A 20,507-nucleotide genomic window follows, 5' to 3' on the forward strand; every position below is an offset into this window, starting at 1 on the left:
TTCTTGCCAGTCACTGCTTAGGGCTACATCAAGAGGAAACAAAACGTAGAGATAGAACGTGAAACTACTTTGTTGTGTCAAGTTTCAAGAAGCTAGCACAAACCGTGTTGGATTTAGAGTTCCAAATACATCTATCAATATAGGAGAAAACAGAGTGAAACCTAAAAATTCAAACTGTTACTGGAAATGAACGCTTCAACATAGAAGAACGAAATTTGGGGAACCAAGTCGCCTTAGTGCACTGATCATTACCTGAAAGTATCATCCAGTTTGGGTGAAAAAATATTTGCTGAGATTTCTGGAGATTCGTAATTTTGGGAAGCTTGGCAACCCCTTCCCATGAAAGTGTTTCTCGCCAGTCACTGCTTAGGGCTACATCAAGAGGAAACAAAACGTAGAGATAGAACGTGAAACTACTTTGTTGTGTCAAGTTTCAAGAAGCTAGCACAAACCGTGTTGGATTTAGAGTTCCAAATACATCTATCAATATAGGAGAAAACAGAGTGAAACCTAAAAATTCAAACTGTTACTGGAAATGAACGCTTCAACATAGAAGAACGAAATTTGGGGAACCAAGTCGCCTTAGTGTACTGATCATTACCTGAAAGTATCATCCAGTTTGGGTGAAAAAATATTTGCTGAGATTTCTGGAGATTCGTAATTTTGGGAAGCTTGGCAACCCCTTCCCATGAAAGTGTTTCTCGCCAGTCACTGTTTAGGGCTACATCAAGAGGAAACAAAACGTAGAGATAGAACGTGAAACTACTTTGTTGTGTCAAGTTTCAAGAAGCTAGCACAAACCGTGTTGGATTTAGAGTTCCAAATACATCTATCAATATAGGAGAAAACAGAGTGAAACCTAAAAATTCAAACTGTTACTGGAAATAAACGCTTCAACATAGAAGAACGAAATTTGGGGAACCAAGTCTCCTTAGTGTACTGATCATTACCTGAAAGTATCATCCAGTTTGGGTGAAAAAATATTTGCTGAGATTTCTGGAGATTCATAATTTTTGGAAGCTTGGCAACACCTTCCCATGAAAGTGTTTCTCGCCAGTCACTGCTTAGGGCTACATCAAGAGGAAACAAAACGTAGAGATAGAACGTGAAACTACTTTGTTGTGTCAACTTTCATGAAGCTAGCACAAACCGTGTTGGATTCAGAGTTCCAAATACATCTATCAATATAGGAGAAAACAGAGTGAAACCTAAAAATTCAAACTGTTACTGGAAATGAACGCTTCAACATAGAAGAACGAAATTTGGGGAACCAAGTCGACTTAGTGTACTGATCATTACCTGAAAGTATCATCCAGTTTGGGTGAAAAAATATTTGCTGAGATTTCTGGAGATTCGTAATTTTGGGAAGCTTGGCAACCCTTTCCCATGAAAGTGTTTATCGCCAGTCACTGCTTAGGGCTACATCAAGAGGAAACAAAACGTAGAGATAGAACGTGAAACTACTTTGTTGTGTCAACTTTCAAGAAGCTAGCACAAACCGTGTTGCATTTAGAGTTCCAAATACATCTATCAATATAGGAGAAAACAGAGTGAAACCTAAAAATTCAAACTGTTACTGGAAATGAACGCTTCAACATCGAAGAACGAAATTTGGGGAACCAAGTCGCCTTAGTGTACTGATCATTACCTGAAAGTATCATCCAGTTCGGGTGAAAAAATATTTGCTGAGATTTCTGGAGATTCGTAATTTTGGGAAGCTTGGCAACCCCTTCCCATGAAAGTGTTTCTCGCCAGTCACTGCTTAGGGCTACATCAAGAGGAAACAAAACGTAGAGATAGAACGTGAAACTACTTTGTTGTGTCAAGTTTCAAGAAGCTAGCACAAACCGTGTTGGATTTAGAGTTCCAAATACATCTATCAATATAGGAGAAAACAGAGTGAAACCTAAAAATTCAAACTGTTACTGGAAATAAACGCTTCAACATAGAAGAACGAAATTTGGGGAACCAAGTCGCCTTAGTGTACTGATCATTACCTGAAAGTATCATCCAGTTTGGGTGAAAAAATATTTGCTGAGATTTCTGGAGATTCGTAATTTTGGGAAGCTTGGCAACCCCTTCCCATGAAAGTGTTTCTCGCCAGTCACTGCTTAGGGCTACATCAAGAGGAAACAAAACGTAGAGATAGAACGTGAAACTACTTTGTTGTGTCAAGTTTCAAGAAGCTAGCACAAACCGTGTTGGATTTAGAGTTCCAAATACATCTATCAATGTAGGAGAAAACAGAGTGAAACCTAAAAATTCAAACTGTTACTGGAAATGAACGCTTCAACATAGAAGAACGAAATTTGGGGAACCAAGTCGCCTTAGTGTACTGATCATTACCTGAAAGTATCATCCAGTTTGGGTGAAAAAATATTTGCTGAGATTTCTGGAGATTCGTAATTTTGGGAAGCTTGGCAACCCCTTCCCATGAAAGTGTTTCTCGCCAGTCACTGTTTAGGGCTATATCAAGAGGAAACAAAACGTAGAGATAGAACGTGAAACTACTTTGTTGTGTCAAGTTTCAAGAAGCTAGCACAAACTGTGTTGGATTTAGAGTTCCAAATACATCTATCAATATAGGAGAAAACAGAGTGAAACCTAAAAATTCAAACTGTTACTATAAATAAACGCTTCAACATAGAAGAACGAAATTTGGGGAACCAAGTCTCCTTAGTGTACTGATCATTACCTGAAAGTATCATCCAGTTTGGGTGAAAAAATATTTGCTGAGATTTCTGGAGATTCGTAATTTTGGGAAGCTTGGCAACCCCTTCCCATGAAAGTGTTTCTCGCCAGTCACTGCTTAGGGCTACATCAAGAGGAAACAAAACGTAGAGATAGAACGTGAAACTACTTTGTTGTGTCAAGTTTCAAGAAGCTAGCACAAACCGTGTTGGATTTAGAGTTCCAAATACATCTATCAATATAGGAGAAAACAGAGTGAAACCTAAAAATTCAAACTGTTACTGGAAATAAACGCTTCAACATAGAAGAACGAAATTTGGGGAACCAAGTCGCCTTAGTGTACTGATCATTACCTGAAAGTATCATCCAGTTTGGGTGAAAAAATATTTGCTGAGATTTCTGGAGATTCGTAATTTTTGGAAGCTTGGCAACACCTTCCCATGAAAGTGTTTCTCGCCAGTCACTGCTTAGGGCTACATCAAGAGGAAACAAAACGTAGAGATAGAACGTGAAACTACTTTGTTGTGTCAACTTTCATGAAGCTAGCACAAACCGTGTTGGATTCAGAGTTCCAAATACATCTATCAATATAGGAGAAAACAGAGTGAAACCTAAAAATTCAAACTGTTACTGGAAATGAACGCTTCAACATAGAAGAACGAAATTTGGGGAACCAAGTCGACTTAGTGTACTGATCATTACCTGAAAGTATCATCCAGTTTGGGTGAAAAAATATTTGCTGAGATTTCTGGAGATTCGTAATTTTGGGAAGCTTGGCAACCCTTTCCCATGAAAGTGTTTATCGCCAGTCACTGCTTAGGGCTACATCAAGAGGAAACAAAACGTAGAGATAGAACGTGAAACTACTTTGTTGTGTCAACTTTCAAGAAGCTAGCACAAACCGTGTTGCATTTAGAGTTCCAAATACATCTATCAATATAGGAGAAAACAGAGTGAAACCTAAAAATTCAAACTGTTACTGGAAATGAACGCTTCAACATCGAAGAACGAAATTTGGGGAACCAAGTCGCCTTAGTGTACTGATCATTACCTGAAAGTATCATCCAGTTTGGGTGAAAAAATATTTGCTGAGATTTCTGGAGATTCGTAATTTTGGGAAGCTTGGCAACCCCTTCCCATGAAAGTGTTTCTCGCCAGTCACTGTTTAGGGCTATATCAAGAGGAAACAAAACGTAGAGATAGAACGTGAAACTACTTTGTTGTGTCAAGTTTCAAGAAGCTAGCACAAACTGTGTTGGATTTAGAGTTCCAAATACATCTATCAATATAGGAGAAAACAGAGTGAAACCTAAAAATTCAAACTGTTACTATAAATAAACGCTTCAACATAGAAGAACGAAATTTGGGGAACCAAGTCTCCTTAGTGTACTGATCATTACCTGAAAGTATCATCCAGTTTGGGTGAAAAAATATTTGCTGAGATTTCTGGAGATTCGTAATTTTGGGAAGCTTGGCAACCCCTTCCCATGAAAGTGTTTCTCGCCAGTCACTGCTTAGGGCTACATCAAGAGGAAACAAAACGTAGAGATAGAACGTGAAACTACTTTGTTGTGTCAACTTTCAAGAAGCTAGCACAAACCGTGTTGGATTTAGAGTTCCAAATACATCTATCAATATAGGAGAAAACAGAGTGAAACCTAAAAATTCAAACTGTTACTGGAAATGAACGCTTCAACATAGAAGAACGAAATTTGGGGAACCAAGTCGCTTTAGTGTACTGATCATTACCTGAAAGTATCATCCAGTTTGGGTGAAAAAATATTTGCTGAGATTTCTGGAGATTCGTAATTTTGGGAAGCTTGGCAACCCCTTCCCATGAAAGTGTTTCTCGCCAGTCACTGCTTAGGGCTACATCAAGAGGAAACAAAACGTAGAGATAGAACGTGAAACTACTTTGTTGTGTCAAGTTTCAAGAAGCTAGCACAAACCGTGTTGGATTTAGAGTTCCAAATATATCTATCAATATAGGAGAAAACAGAGTGAAACCTAAAAATTCAAACTGTTACTGGAAATGAACGCTTCAACATAGAAGAACGAAATTTGGGGAACCAAGTCGCCTTAGTGTACTGATCATTACCTGAAAGTATCATCCAGTTTGGGTGAAAAAATATTTGCTGAGATTTCTGGAGATTCGTAATTTTGGGAAGCTTGGCAACCCCTTCCCATGAAAGTGTTTATCGCCAGTCACTGTTTAGGGCTACATCAAGAGGAAACAAAACGTAGAGATAGAACGTGAAACTACTTTGTTGTGTCAAGTATCAAGAAACTAGCACAAACCGTGTTGGATTTAGAGTTCCAAATACATCTATCAATATAGGAGAAAACAGAGTGAAACCTAAAAATTCAAACTGTTACTGGAAATGAACGCTTCAACATCGAAGAACGAAATTTGGGGAACCAAGTCGCCTTAGTGTACTGATCATTACCTGAAAGTATCATCCAGTTCGGGTGAAAAAATATTTGCTGAGATCTCTGGAGATTCGTAATTTTGGGAAGCTTGGCAACCCCTTCCCATGAAAGTGTTTCTCGCCAGTCACTGCTTAGGGCTACATCAAGAGGAAACAAAACGTAGAGATAGAACGTGAAACTACTTTGTTGTGTCAAGTTTCAAGAAGCTAGCACAAACCGTGTTGGATTTAGAGTTCCAAATACATCTATCAATATAGGAGAAAACAGAGTGAAACCTAAAAATTCAAACTGTTACTGGAAATAAACGCTTCAACATAGAAGAACGAAATTTGGGGAACCAAGTCGCCTTAGTGTACTGATCATTACCTGAAAGTATCATCCAGTTCGGGTGAAAAAATATTTGCTGAGATTTCTGGAGATTCGTAATTTTGGGAAGCTTGGCAACCCCTTCCCATGAAAGTGTTTCTCGCCAGTCACTGCTTAGGGCTACATCAAGAGGAAACAAAACGTAGAGATAGAACGTGAAACTACTTTGTTGTGTCAAGTTTCAAGAAGCTAGCACAAACCGTGTTGGATTTAGAGTTCCAAATACATCTATCTATATAGGAGAAAACTGAGTGAAACCTAAAAATTCAAACTGTTACTGGAAATGAACGCTTCAACATAGAAGAACGAAATTTGGGGAACCAAGTGTCCTTAGTGTACTGATCATTACCTGAAAGTATCATCCAGTTTGGGTGAAAAAATATTTGCTGAGATCTCTGGAGATTCGTAATTTTGGGAAGCTTGGCAACCCCTTCCCATGAAAGTGTTTCTCGCCAGTCACTGCTTAGGGCTACATCAAGAGGAAACAAAACGTAGAGATTGAACGTGAAACTACTTTGTTGTGTCAAGTGTCAAGAAACTAGCACAAACCGTGTTGGATTTAGAGTTCCAAATACATCTATCAATATAGGAGAAAACAGAGTGAAACCTAAAAATTCAAACTGTTACTGGAAATGAACGCTTCAACATAGAAGAACGAAATTTGGGGAACCAAGTCGCCTTAGTGTACTGATCATTACCTGAAAGTATCATCCAGTTTGGGTGAAAAAATATTTGCTGAGATCTCTGGAGATTCGTAATTTTGGGAAGCTTGGCAACCCCTTCCCATGAAAGTGTTTCTCGCCAGTCACTGCTTAGGGCTACATCAAGAGGAAACAAAACGTAGAGATAGAACGTGAAACTACTTTGTTGTGTCAAGTTTCAAGAAGCTAGCACAAACCGTGTTGGATTTAGAGTTCCAAATACATCTATCAATATAGGAGAAAACAGAGTGAAACCTAAAAATTCAAACTGTTACTGGAAATGAACGCTTCAACATAGAAGAACGAAATTTGGGCAACCAAGTCGCCTTAGTGTACTGATCATTACCTGAAAGTATCATCCAGTTTGGGTGAAAAAATATTTGCTGAGATTTCTGGAGATTCGTAATTTTGGGAAGCTTGGCAACCCCTTCCCATGAAAGTGTTTCTCGCCAGTCACTGCTTAGGGCTACATCAAGAGGAAACAAAACGTAGAGATAGAACGTGAAACTACTTTGTTGTGTCAAGTATCAAGAAGCTAGCACAAACCGTGTTAGATTTAGAGTTCCAAATACATCTATCAATATAGGAGAAAAGAGAGTGAAACCCAAAAATTCAAACTGTTACTGGAAATGAACGCTTCAACATCGAAGAACGAAATTTGGGGAACCAAGTCGCCTTAGTGTACTGATCATTACCTGAAAGTATCATCCAGTTTGGGTGAAAAAATATTTGCTGAGATTTCTGGAGATTCGTAATTTTGGGAAGCTTGGCAACCCCTTCCCATGAAAGTGTTTCTCGCCAGTCACTGCTTAGGGCTACATCAAGAAGAAACAAAACGTAGAGATAGAACGTGAAACTACTTTGTTGTGTCAAGTTTCAAGAAGCTAGCACAAACCGTGTTGGATTTAGAGTTCCAAATACATCTATCTATATAGGAGAAAACAGAGTGAAACCTAAAAATTCAAACTGTTACTGGAAATGAACGCTTCAACATCGAAGAACGAAATTTGGGGAACCAAGTCGCCTTAGTGTACTGATCATTACCTGAAAGTATCATCCAGTTTGGGTGAAAAAATATTTGCTGAGATTTCTGGAGATTCGTAATTTTGGGAAGCTTGGCAACCCCTTCCCATGAAAGTGTTTCTCGCCAGTCACTGCTTAGGGCTACATCAAGAGGAAACAAAACGTAGAGATAGAACGTGAAAGTACTTTGTTGTGTCAAGTTTCAAGAAGCTAGCACAAACCGTGTTGGATTTAGAGTTCCAAATACATCTATCAATGTAGGAGAAAACAGAGTGAAACCTAAAAATTCAAACTGTTACTGGAAATGAACGCTTCAACATAGAAGAACGAAATTTGGGGAACCAAGTCGCCTTAGTGTACTGATCATTACCTGAAAGTATCATCCAGTTTGGGTGAAAAAATATTTGCTGAGATTTCTGGAGATTCGTAATTTTGGGAAGCTTGGCAACCCCTTCCCATGAAAGTGTTTCTCGCCAGTCACTGCTTAGGGCTACATAAAGAGGAAACAAAACATAGAGATAGAACGTGAAACTACTTTGTTGTGTCAAGTTTCAAGAAGCTAGCACAAACCGTGTTGGATTTAGAGTTCCAAATACATCTATCTATATAGGAGAAAACAGAGTGAAACCTAAAAATTCAAACTGTTACTGGAAATGAACGCTTCAACATAGAAGAACGAAATTTGGGGAACCAAGTCGCCTTAGTGTACTGATCATTACCTGAAAGTATCATCCAGTTTGGGTGAAAAAATATTTGCTGAGATTTCTGGAGATTCGTAATTTTGGGAAGCTTGGCAACCCCTTCCCATGCAAGTGTTTCCCGCCAGTCACTGCTTAGGGCTACATCAAGAGGAAACAAAACGTAGAGATAGAACGTGAAACTACTTTGTTGTGTCAAGTTTCAAGAAGCTAGCACAAACCGTGTTGGATTTAGAGTTCCAAATACATCTATCTATATAGGAGAAAACTGAGTGAAACCTAAAAATTCAAACTGTTACTGGAAATGAACGCTTCAACATAGAAGAACGAAATTTGGGGAACCAAGTGTCCTTAGTGTACTGATCATTACCTGAAAGTATCATCCAGTTTGGGTGAAAAAATATTTGCTGAGATCTCTGGAGATTCGTAATTTTGGGAAGCTTGGCAACCCCTTCCCATGAAAGTGTTTCTCGCCAGTCACTGTTTAGGGCTACATCAAGAGGAAACAAAACGTAGAGATAGAACGTGAAACTACTTTGTTGTGTCAAGTTTCAAGAAACTAGCACAAACCGTGTTGGATTTAGAGTTCCAAATACATCTATCAATATAGGAGAAAACAGAGTGAAACCTAAAAATTCAAACTGTTACTGGAAATGAACGCTTCAACATAGAAGAACGAAATTTGGGGAACCAAGTCGCCTTAGTGTACTGATCATTACCTGAAAGTATCATCCAGTTTGGGTGAAAAAATATTTGCTGAGATCTCTGGAGATTCGTAATTTTGGGAAGCTTGGCAACCCCTTCCCATGAAAGTCTTTCTCGCCAGTCACTGCTTAGGGCTACATCAAGAGGAAACAAAACGTAGAGATAGAACGTGAAACTACTTTGTTGTGTCAAGTTTCAAGAAGCTAGCACAAACCGTGTTGGATTTAGAGTTCCAAATACATCTATCAATATAGGAGAAAACAGAGTGAAACCTAAAAATTCAAACTGTTACTGGAAATGAACGCTTCAACATAGAAGAACGAAATTTGGGGAACCAAGTCGCCTTAGTGTACTGATCATTACCTGAAAGTATCATCCAGTTTGGGTGAAAAAATATTTGCTGAGATCTCTGGAGATTCGTAATTTTGGGAAGCTTGGCAACCCCTTCCCATGAAAGTGTTTCTCGCCAGTCACTGCTTAGGGCTACATCAAGAGGAAACAAAACGTAGAGATAGAACGTGAAACTACTTTGTTGTGTCAAGTTTCAAGAAGCTAGCACAAACCGTGTTGGATTTAGAGTTCCAAATACATCTATCAATATAGGAGAAAACAGAGTGAAACCTAAAAATTCAAACTGTTACTGGAAATGAACGCTTCAACATAGAAGAACAAAATTTGGGCAACCAAGTCGCCTTAGTGTACTGATAATTACCTGAAAGTATCATCCAGTTTGGGTGAAAAAATATTTGCTGAGATTTCTGGAGATTCGTAATTTTGGGAAGCTTGGCAACCCCTTCCCATGAAAGTGTTTCTCGCCAGTCACTGCTTAGGGCTACATCAAGAGGAAACAAAACGTAGAGATAGAACGTGAAACTACTTTGTTGTGTCAAGTATCAAGAAGCTAGCACAAACCGTGTTAGATTTAGAGTTCCAAATACATCTATCAATATAGGAGAAAAGAGAGTGAAACCCAAAAATTCAAACTGTTACTGGAAATGAACGCTTCAACATCGAAGAACGAAATTTGGGGAACCAAGTCGCCTTAGTGTACTGATCATTACCTGAAAGTATCATCCAGTTTGGGTGAAAAAATATTTGCTGAGATTTCTGGAGATTCGTAATTTTGGGAAGCTTGGCAACCCCTTCCCATGAAAGTGTTTCTCACCAGTCACTGCTTAGGGCTACATCAAGAAGAAACAAAACGTAGAGATAGAACGTGAAACTACTTTGTTGTGTCAAGTTTCAAGAAGCTAGCACAAACCGTGTTGGATTTAGAGTTCCAAATACATCTATCTATATAGGAGAAAACAGAGTGAAACCTAAAAATTCAAACTGTTACTGGAAATGAACGCTTCAACATAGAAGAACGAAATTTGGGGAACCAAGTCGCCTTAGTGTACTGATCATTACCTGAAAGTATCATCCAGTTTGGGTGAAAAAATATTTGCTGAGATTTCTGGAGATTCGTAATTTTGGGAAGCTTGGCAACCCCTTCCCATGCAAGTGTTTCTCGCCAGTCACTGCTTAGGGCTACATCAAGAGGAAACAAAACGTAGAGATAGAACGTGAAACTACTTTGTTGTGTCAAGTTTCAAGAAGCTAGCACAAACCGTGTTGGATTTAGAGTTCCAAATACATCTATCTATATAGGAGAAAACTGAGTGAAACCTAAAAATTCAAACTGTTACTGGAAATGAACGCTTCAACATAGAAGAACGAAATTTGGGGAACCAAGTGTCCTTAGTGTACTGATCATTACCTGAAAGTATCATCCAGTTTGGGTGAAAAAATATTTGCTGAGATCTCTGGAGATTCGTAATTTTGGGAAGCTTGGCAACCCCTTCCCATGAAAGTGTTTCTCGCCAGTCACTGTTTAGGGCTACATCAAGAGGAAACAAAACGTAGAGATAGAACGTGAAACTACTTTGTTGTGTCAAGTTTCAAGAAACTAGCACAAACCGTGTTGGATTTAGAGTTCCAAATACATCTATCAATATAGGAGAAAACAGAGTGAAACCTAAAAATTCAAACTGTTACTGGAAATGAACGCTTCAACATAGAAGAACGAAATTTGGGGAACCAAGTCGCCTTAGTGTACTGATCATTACCTGAAAGTATCATCCAGTTTGGGTGAAAAAATATTTGCTGAGATCTCTGGAGATTCGTAATTTTGGGAAGCTTGGCAACCCCTTCCCATGAAAGTCTTTCTCGCCAGTCACTGCTTAGGGCTACATCAAGAGGAAACAAAACGTAGAGATAGAACGTGAAACTACTTTGTTGTGTCAAGTTTCAAGAAGCTAGCACAAACCGTGTTGGATTTAGAGTTCCAAATACATCTATCAATATAGGAGAAAACAGAGTGAAACCTAAAAATTCAAACTGTTACTGGAAATGAACGCTTTAACATAGAAGAACAAAATTTGGGCAACCAAGTCGCCTTAGTGTACTGATCATTACCTGAAAGTATCATCCAGTTTGGGTGAAAAAATATTTGCTGAGATTTCTGGAGATTCGTAATTTTGGGAAGCTTGGCAACCCCTTCCCATGAAAGTGTTTCTCGCCAGTCACTGTTTAGGGCTACATCAAGAGGAAACAAAAAGTAGAGATAGAACGTGAAACTACTTTGTTGTGTCAAGTATCAAGAAGCTAGCACAAACCGTGTTGGATTTAGAGTTCCAAATACATCTATCAATATAGGAGAAAAGAGAGTGAAACCCAAAAATTCAAACTGTTACTGGAAATGAACGCTTCAACATCGAAGAACGAAAATTGGGGAACCAAGTCGCCTTAGTGTACTGATCATTACCTGAAAGTATCATCCAGTTTGGGTGAAAAAATATTTGCTGAGATTTCTGGAGATTCGTAATTTTGGGAAGCTTGGCAACCCCTTCCCATGAAAGTGTTTCTCGCCAGTCACTGCTTAGGGCTACATCAAGAGGAAACAAAACGTAGAGATAGAACGTGAAACTACTTTGTTGTGTCAAGTTTCAAGAAGCTAGCACAAACCGTGTTGGATTTAGAGTTCCAAATACATCTATCAATGTAGGAGAAAACAGAGTGAAACCTAAAAATTCAAACTGTTACTGGAAATGAACGCTTCAACATAGAAGAACGAAATTTGGGGAACCAAGTCGCCTTAGTGTACTGATCATTACCTGAAAGTATCATCCAGTTTGGGTGAAAAAATATTTGCTGAGATTTCTGGAGATTCGTAATTTTGGGAAGATTGGCAACCCCTTCCCATGAAAGTGTTTCTCGCCAGTCACTGCTTAGGGCTACATCAAGAGGAAACAAAACGTAGAGATAGAATGTGAAACTACTTTGTTGTGTCAAGTTTCAAGAATCTAGCACAAACCGTGTTGGATTTAGAGTTCCAAATACATCTATCTATATAGGAGAAAACAGAGTGAAACCTAAAAATTCAAACTGTTACTGGAAATGAACGCTTCAACATAGAAGAACGAAATTTGGGGAACCAAGTCGCCTTAGTGTACTGATCATTACCTGAAAGTATCATCCAGTTTGGGTGAAAAAATATTTGCTGAGATTTCTGGAGATTCGTAATTTTGGGAAGCTTGGCAACCCCTTCCCATGAAAGTGTTTCTCGCCAGTCACTGCTTAGGGCTACATCAAGAGGAAACAAAACGTAGAGATAGAACGTGAAACTACTTTGTTGTGTCAAGTTTCAAGAAGCTAGCACAAACCGTGTTGGATTTAGAGTTCCAAATACATCTATCAATATAGGAGAAAACAGAGTGAAACCTAAAAATTCAAACTGTTACTGGAAATGAACGCTTCAACATAGAAGAACAAAATTTGGGGAACCAAGTCGCCTTAGTGTACTGATCATTACCTGAAAGTATCATCCAGTTTGGGTGAAAAAATATTTGCTGAGATTTCTGGAGATTCGTAATTTTGGGAAGCTTGGCAACCCCTTCCCATGAAAGTGTTTCTCGCCAGTCACTGCTTAGGGCTACATCAAGAGGAAACAAAACGTAGAGATAGAAAGTGAAACTACTTTGTTGTGTCAAGTTTCAAGAAGCTAGCACAAACCGTGTTGGATTTAGAGTTCCAAATACATCTATCAATGTAGGAGAAAACAGAGTGAAACCTAAAAATTCAAACTGTTACTGGAAATGAACGCTTCAACATCGAAGAACGAAATTTGGGGAACAAAGTCGCCTTAGTGTACTGATCATTACCTGAAAGTATCATCCAGTTTGGGTGAAAAAATATTTGCTGAGATTTCTGGAGATTCATAATTTTGGGAAGCTTGGCAACCCCTTCCCATGAAAGTGTTTCTCGCCAGTCACTGCTTAGGGCTACATCAAGAGGAAACAAAACGTAGAGATAGAACGTGAAACTACTTTGTTGTGTCAAGTTTCAAGAAGCTAGCACAAACCGTGTTGGATTTAGAGTTCCAAATACATCTATCAATATAGGAGAAAAGAGAGTGAAACCCAAAAATTCAAACTGTTACTGGAAATGAACGCTTCAACATCGAAGAACGAAATTTGGGGAACCAAGTCGCCTTAGTGTACTGATCATTACCTGAAAGTATCATCCAGTTTGGGTGAAAAAATATTTGCTGAGATTTCTGGAGATTCGTAATTTTGGGAAGCTTGGCAACCCCTTCCCATGAAAGTGTTTCTCGCCAGTCACTGCTTAGGGCTACATCAAGAGGAAACAAAACGTAGAGATAGAACGTGAAACTACTTTGTTGTGTCAAGTTTCAAGAAGCTAGCACAAACCGTGTTGGATTTAGAGTTCCAAATACATCTATCAATGTAGGAGAAAACAGAGTGAAACCTAAAAATTCAAACTGTTACTGGAAATGAACGCTTCAACATAGAAGAACGAAATTTGGGGAACCAAGTCGCCTTAGTGTACTGATCATTACCTGAAAGTATCATCCAGTTTGGGTGAAAAAATATTTGCTGAGATTTCTGGAGATTCGTAATTTTGGGAAGATTGGCAACCCCTTCCCATGAAAGTGTTTCTCGCCAGTCACTGCTTAGGGCTACATCAAGAGGAAACAAAACGTAGAGATAGAACGTGAAACTACTTTGTTGTGTCAAGTTTCAAGAATCTAGCACAAACCGTGTTGGATTTAGAGTTCCAAATACATCTATCTATATAGGAGAAAACAGAGTGAAACCTAAAAATTCAAACTGTTACGGGAAATGAACGCTTCAACATAGAAGAACGAAATTTGGGGAACCAAGTCGCCTTAGTGTACTGATCATTACCTGAAAGTATCATCCAGTTTGGGTGAAAAAATATTTGCTGAGATTTCTGGAGATTCGTAATTTTGGGAAGCTTGGCAACCCCTTCCCATGAAAGTGTTTCTCGCCAGTCACTGCTTAGCGCTACATCAAGAGGAAACAAAACGTAGAGATAGAACGTGAAACTACTTTGTTGTGTCAAGTTTCAAGAAGCTAGCACAAACCGTGTTGGATTTAGAGTTCCAAATACATCTATCAATATAGGAGAAAACAGAGTGAAATCTAAAAATTCAAACTGTTACAGGAAATGAACGCTTCAACATAGAAGAACAAAATTTGGGGAACCAAGTCGCCTTAGTGTACTGATCATTACCTGAAAGTATCATCCAGTTTGGGTGAAAAAATATTTGCTGAGATTTCTGGAGATTCATAATTTTGGGAAGCTTGGCAACCCCTTCCCATGAAAGTGTTTCTCGCCAGTCACTGCTTAGGGCTACATCAAGAGGAAACAAAACGTAGAGATAGAACGTGAAACTACTTTGTTGTGTCAAGTTTCAAGAAGCTAGCACAAACCGTGTTGGATTTAGAGTTCCAAATACATCTATCAATATAGGAGAAAATAGAGTGAAACCTAAAAATTCAAACTGTTACTGGAAATGAACGCTTCAACATCGAAGAACGAAATTTGGGGAACCAAGTCGCCTTAGTGTACTGATCATTACCTGAAAGTATCATCCAGTTTGGGTGAAAAAATATTTGCTGAGATTTCTGGAGATTCGTAATTTTGGGAAGCTTGGCAACCCCTTCCCATGAAAGTGTTTCTCGCCAGTCACTGCTTAGGGCTACATCAAGAGGAAACAAAACGTAGAGATAGAAAGTGAAACTACTTTGTTGTGTCAAGTTTCAAGAAGCTAGCACAAACCGTGTTGGATTTAGAGTTCCAAATACATCTATCAATGTAGGAGAAAACAGAGTGAAACCTAAAAATTCAAACTGTTACTGGAAATGAACGCTTCAACATCGAAGAACGAAATTTGGGGAACAAAGTCGCCTTAGTGTACTGATCATTACCTGAAAGTATCATCCAGTTTGGGTGAAAAAATATTTGCTGAGATTTCTGGAGATTCATAATTTTGGGAAGCTTGGCAACCCCTTCCCATGAAAGTGTTTCTCGCCAGTCACTGCTTAGGGCTACATCAAGAGGAAACAAAACGTAGAGATAGAACGTGAAACTACTTTGTTGTGTCAAGTTTCAAGAAGCTAGCACAAACCGTGTTGGATTTAGAGTTCCAAATACATCTATCAATATAGGAGAAAACAGAGTGAAACCTAAAAATTCAAACTGTTACTGGAAATGAACGCTTCAACATAGAAGAACGAAATTTGGGGAACCAATTCGCCTTAGTGTACTGATCATTACCTGAGTATCTTCCAGTTTGGGTGAAAAAATATTTGCTGAGATTTCTGGAGATTCGTAATTTTGGGAAGCTTGGCAACCCCTTCCCATGAAAGTGTTTCTCGCCAGTCACTGTTTAGGGCTACATCAAGAGGAAACAAAACGTAGAGATAGAACGTGAAACTAATTTGTTGTGTCAAGTTTCAAGAAACTAGCACAAACCGTGTTGGATTTAGAGTTCCAAATACATCTATCAATATAGGAGAAAACAGAGTGAAACCTAAAAATTCAAACTGTTACTGGAAATAAACGCTTCAACATAGAAGAACGAAATTTGGGGAACCAAGTCGCCTTAGTGTACTGTTCATTACCTGAAAGTATCATCCAGTTTGGGTGAAAAAATATTTGCTGAGATTTCTGGAGATTCGTAATTTTGGGAAGCTTGGCAACCCCTTCCCATGAAAGTGTTTCTCGCCAGTCACTGCTTAGGGCTACATCAAGAGGAAACAAAACGTAGAGATAGAACGTGAAACTAGTTTATTGTGTCAAGTTTCAAGAAGCTAGCACAAACCGTGTTGGATTTAGAGTTCCAAATACATCTATCAATGTAGGAGAAAACAAAGTGAAACCTAAAAATTCAAACTGTTACTGGAAATGAACGCTTCAACATAGAAGAACGAAATTTGGGGAACCAAGTCGCCTTAGTGTACTGATCATTACCTGAAAGTATCATCCAGTTTGGGTGAAAAAATATTTGCTGAGATTTCTGGAGATTCGTAATTTTGGGAAGCTTGGCAACCCCTTCCCATGAAAGTGTTTCTCGCCAGTCACTGCTTAGGGCTACATCAAGAGGAAACAAAACGTAGAGATAGAACGTGAAACTACTTTGTTGTGTCAAGTTTCAAGAAGCTAGCACAAACCGTGTTGGATTTAGAGTTCCAAATACATCTATCTATATAGGAGAAAACAGAGTGAAACCTAAAAATTCAAACTGTTACTGGAAATGAACGCTTCAACATAGAAGAACGAAATTTGGGGACCCAAGTCTCCTTAGTGTACTGATCATTACCTGAAAGTATCATCCAGTTTCGGTGAAAAAATATTTGCTGAGATTTCTGGAGATTCGTAATTTTGGGAAGCTTGGCAACCCCTTGACATGAAAGTGTTTCTCGCCAGTCACTGCTTAGGGCTACATCAAGAGGAAACAAAACATAGAGATAGAACGTGAAACTACTTTGTTGTGTCAAGTTTCAAGAAGCTAGCACAAACCGTGTTGGATTTAGAGTTCCAAATACATCTATCTATATAGGAGAAAACAGAGTGAAACCTAAAAATTTAAACTGTTACTGGAAATGAACGCTTCAACATAGAAGAACGAAATTTGGGGAACCAAGTCGCCTTAGTGTACTGATCATTACCTGAAAGTATCATCGAGTTTGGGTGAAAAAATATTTGCTGAGATTTCTGGAGATTCGTAATTTTGGGAAGCTTGGCAACCCCTTCCCATGAAAGTGTTTCTTGCCAGTCACTGCTTAGGGCTACATCAAGAGGAAACAAAACATAGAGATAGAACGTGAAACTACTTTGTTGTGTCAAGTGTCAAGAAGCTAGCACAAACCGTGTTGGATTTAGAGTTCCAAATACATCTATCAATATAGGAGAAAATAGAGTGAAACCTAAAAATTCAAACTGTTACTGGAAATGAACGCTTCAACATCGAAGAACGAAATTTGGGGAACCAAGTCGCCTTAGTGTACTGATCATTACCTGAAAGTATCATCCAGTTTGGGTGAAAAAATATTTGCTGAGATTTCTGGAGATTCGTAATTTTGGGAAGCTTGGCAACCCCTTCCCATGAAAGTGTTTCTCGCCAGTCACTGCTTAGGGCTACATCAAGAGGAAACAAAACGTAGAGATAGAACGTGAAACTACTTTGTTGTGTCAAGTTTCAAGAAGCTAGCACAAACCGTGTTGGATTTAGAGTTCCAAATACATCTATCAATATAGGAGAAAATAGAGTGAAACCTAAAAATTCAAACTGTTACTGGAAATGAACGCTTCAACATAGAAGAACGAAATTTGGGGAACCAAGTCGCCTTAGTGTACTGATCATTACCTGAAAGTATCATCCAGTTTGGGTGAAAAAATATTTGCTGAGATTTCTGGAGATTCGTAATTTTTGGAAGCTTGGCAACCCCTTCCCATGAAAGTGTTTCTCGCCAGTCACTGCTTAGGGCTACATCAAGAGGAAACAAAACGTAGAGATAGAACGTGAAACTTCTTTGTTGTGTCAAGTTTCAAGAAGCTAGCACAAACCGTGTTGGATTTAGAGTTCCAAATACATCTATCAATATAGGAGAAAACAGAGTGAAACCTAAAAATTCAAACTGTTACTGGAAATGAACGCTTCAACATAGAAGAACGAAATTTGGGGAACCAAGTCGCCTTAGAGTACTGATCATTACCTGAGTATCATCCAGTTTGGGTGAAAAAATATTTGCTGAGATTTCTGGAGATTCGTAATTTTGGGAAGCTTGGCAACCCCTTCCCATGAAAGTGTTTCTCGCCAGTCACTGCTTAGGGCTACATCAAGAGGAAACAAAACGTAGAGATAGAACGTGAAACTACTTTGTTGTGTCAAGTTTCAAAAAACTAGCACAAACCGTGTTGGATTTAGAGTTCCAAATACATCTATCAATATAGGAGAAAACAGAGTGAAACCTAAAAATTCAAACTGTTACTGGAAATGAACGCTTCAACATAGAAGAACGAAATTTGGGGAACCAAGTCGCCTTAGTGTACTGATCATTACCTGAAAGTATCATCCAGTTTGGGTGAAAAAATATTTGCTGAGATTTCTGGAGATTCGTAATTTTGGGAAGCTTGGCAACCCCTTCCCATGAAAGTGTTTCTCGCCAGTCACTGCTTAGGGCTACATCAAGAGGAAACAAAACGTAGAGATAGAACGTGAAACTACTTTGTTGTGTCAAGTTTCAAGAAGCTAGCACAAACCGTGTTGGATTTAGAGTTCCAAATACATCTATCAATATAGGAGAAAACAGAGTGAAACCTAAAAATTCAAACTGTTACTGGAAATGAACGCTTCAACATAGAAGAACGAAATTTGGGGAACCAAGTCGCCTTAGTGTACTGATCATTACCTGAGTATCATCCAGTTTGGGTGAAAAAATATGTGCTGAGATTTCTGGAGATTCGTAATTTTGGGAAGCTTGGCAACCCCTTCCCATGAAAGTGTTTCTCGCCAGTCACTGCTTAGGGCTACATCAAGAGGAAACAAAACGTAGACATAGAACGTGAAACTACTTTGTTGTGTCAAGTTTCAAGAAGCTAGCACAAACCGTGTTGGATTCAGAGTTCCAAATACATCTATCAATATAGGAGAAAACAGAGTGAAACCTACAAATTCAAACTGTTACTGGAAATGAACGCTTCAACATAGAAGAACGAAATTTGGGGAACCAAGTCGCCTTAGTGTACTGATCATTACCTGAAAGTATCATCCAGTTTGGGTGAAAAAATATTTGCTGAGATTTCTGGAGATTCGTAATTTTTGGAACCTTGGCAACCCCTTCCCATGAAACTGTTTCTCGCCAGTCACTGCTTAGGGCTACATCAAGAGGAAACAAAACGTAGAGATAGAACATGAAACTACTTTGTTGTGTCAAGTTTCAAGAAGCTAGCACAAACCGTGTTGGATTTAGAGTTCCAAATACATCTATGTATATAGGAGAAAACAGAGTGAAACCTAAAAATTCAAACTGTTACTGGAAATGAACGCTTCAACATAGAAGAACGAAATTTGGGGAACCAAGTCGCCTTAGTGTACTGATCATTACCTGAAAGTATCATCCAGTTTGGGTGAAAAAATATTTGCTGAGATTTCTGGAGATTCATAATTTTGGGAAGCTTGGCAACCCCTTCCCATGAAAGTGTTTCTCGCCAGTCACTGCTTAGGGCTACATCAAGAGGAAACAAAACGTAGAGATAGAACGTAAAACTACTTTGTTGTGTCAACTTTCAAGAAGCTAGCACAAACCGTGTTGGATTCAGAGTTCCAAATACATCTATCAATATAGGAGAAAACAGAGTGAAACCTACAAATTCAAACTGTTACTGGAAATGAACGCTTCAACATAGAAGAACGAAATTTGGGGAACCAAGTCGCCTTAGTGTACTGATCATTACCTGAAAGTATCATCCAGTTTGGGTGAAAAAATATTTGCTGAGATTTCTGGAGATTCGTAATTTTGGGAAGCTTGGCAACCCCTTCCCATGAAAGTGTTTCTTGCCAGTCACTGTTTAGGGCTACATCAAGAGGAAACAAAACGTAGAGATAGAACATGAAACTACTTTGTTGTGTCAAGTTTCAAGAAGCTAGCACAAACCGTGTTGGATTTAGAGTTCCAAATACATCTATCTATATAGGAGAAAACAGAGTGAAACCTAAAAATTCAAACTGTTACTGGAAATGAACGCTTCAACATAGAAGAACGAAATTTGGGGAACCAAGTCGCCTTAGTGTACTGATCATTACCTGAAAGTATCATCCAGTTTGGGTGAAAAAATATTTGCTGAGATTTCTGGAGATTCATAATTTTGGGAAGCTTGGCAACCCCTTCCCATGAAAGTGTTTCTCGCCAGTCACTGCTTAGGGCTACATCAAGAGGAAACAAAACGTAGAGATAGAACGTAAAACTACTTTGTTGTGTCAACTTTCAAGAAGCTAGCACAAACCGTGTTGGATTCAGAGTTCCAAATACATCTATCAATATAGGAGAAAACAGAGTGAAACCTACAAATTCAAACTGTTACTGGAAATGAACGCTTCAACATAGAAGAACGAAATTTGGGGAACCAAGTCGCCTTAGTGTACTGATCATTACCTGAAAGTATCATCCAGTTTGGGTGAAAAAATATTTGCTGAGATTTCTGGAGATTCGTAATTTTGGGAAGCTTGGCAACCCCTTCCCATGAAAGTGTTTCTTGCCAGTCACTGTTTAGGGCTACATCAAGAGGAAACAAAACGTAGAGATAGAACATGAAACTACTTTGTTGTGTCAAGTTTCAAGAAGCTAGCACAAACCGTGTTGGATTTAGAGTTCCAAATACATCTATCTATATAGGAGAAAACAGAGTGAAACCTAAAAATTCAAACTGTTACTGGAAATGAACGCTTCAACATAGAAGAACGAAATTTGGGGAACCAAGTCGCCTTAGTGTACTGATCATTACCTGAAAGTATCATCCAGTT

Source organism: Spermophilus citellus (assembly GCF_964194105.1).
Source record: "Spermophilus citellus genome assembly, chromosome: 2".
Lineage (NCBI taxonomy): Eukaryota > Metazoa > Chordata > Mammalia > Rodentia > Sciuridae > Spermophilus > Spermophilus citellus.